Source organism: Myotis brandtii, unplaced genomic scaffold, assembly GCF_000412655.1.
Source record: "Myotis brandtii unplaced genomic scaffold, ASM41265v1 scaffold879, whole genome shotgun sequence".
NCBI classification, from domain to species: domain Eukaryota; kingdom Metazoa; phylum Chordata; class Mammalia; order Chiroptera; family Vespertilionidae; genus Myotis; species Myotis brandtii.
This window is the reverse complement of record NW_005371595.1, coordinates 479,793-481,088: the sequence shown is the minus strand read 5'-3', so window position 1 is coordinate 481,088 and position 1,296 is coordinate 479,793.

The following is a 1,296-nucleotide window of genomic DNA, read 5'->3' as shown; positions in this document are numbered from 1 at the left end:
CTGACCAGGGCCCCGGCCAGGGAGGAGCCTGCAACCGATATACGTGCCCTTGACCAGAATTGAACCTGGGACCCTTCAGTTCACAGGCTGATGCTCTATCCATTGAGCCAAACTGGCTAGGGTGCAGTTTATTTTGAAATACATAAAAAAAATAAGGCAGACTAATGAATAGATGGATCAAATAAGTATAGTAAAATGTTAATGGTAGAATCTAGCTAGTGGGTTGTTCACTATAAAATTCTTTCTACTTTATTGTATGTGTCAATCATAAAATATTGAGGAAAAGATTAAATTTTTTCCCCTAGGGTTACATGATGTTTAAGAATAAATATGACATTTTAACATCTCCATTTATTATAGGTTGATAGTTTGCTTTCTGAGTGTCGATTGAAAGGAGCTCTACAAGCCAGTAAAAGGCGAGATATTTACCAAAGGTAAAGCATACTCAATGTTATAAGCTGCCCAAGAACTGTACGTGCATTGCAATGAACTGTGTTTATAGCATTGAAACTGAGGCATTATTTCTTTCCTTTTTTTTATTAGTACAATTTTCTTTTTTAATTTTTTTTTAATTTCTAAACCCAGTTGGATTTATTTTTATAAACTTTATAAGCACGTTGTATCTAAGGAATAATCCTAAAGTGATTCATAAATTTGCTATACTCTAGCTTCCACATATCCTTCAACAAGATCTCAAAGAAAATACAAGTATATACTCCATTATTTTTAAATAGCAAAATAAATAAAACCAAGATCAATAAAAAATGAAGTCATTAACATATAGGCTAGGATGTATTTATTCTTTTAAATCTTAAAATAGTTTTAAAGATCTCACTCATTTTTAATTTCTTTAAAACAGAACTAAAATAATTAATTTGCCTTCTCAAATGTTTTCTTTCAGAAAAAAAATAAGGCTGAATTTTCTGCAACCATTTCTCTTAATTGCTGTTCCATATATGCCACAGCATAAAAAGAGATTTTCATTTACTCAAAGCGAAGTTTGACCAGAAATAATTAGCAAATTGTTAGAAAATAATAACTATAAGAAAATTGATATAAGACAGTGATGGCGAACCTATGACACGCGTGTCAGAGGTGACACACGAACTCATTTTTTGGTTGATTTTTCTTTGTTAAATGGCATTTAAATATATAAAATAAATATCAAAAATATAAGTCTTTGTTTTACTATGGTTGCAAATATCAAAAAATTTCTATATGTGACACGGCACCAGAGTTAAGTTAGGGTTTTCCAAAATGCTGACATGCCGAGCTCAAAAGGTTCACCATCACTGT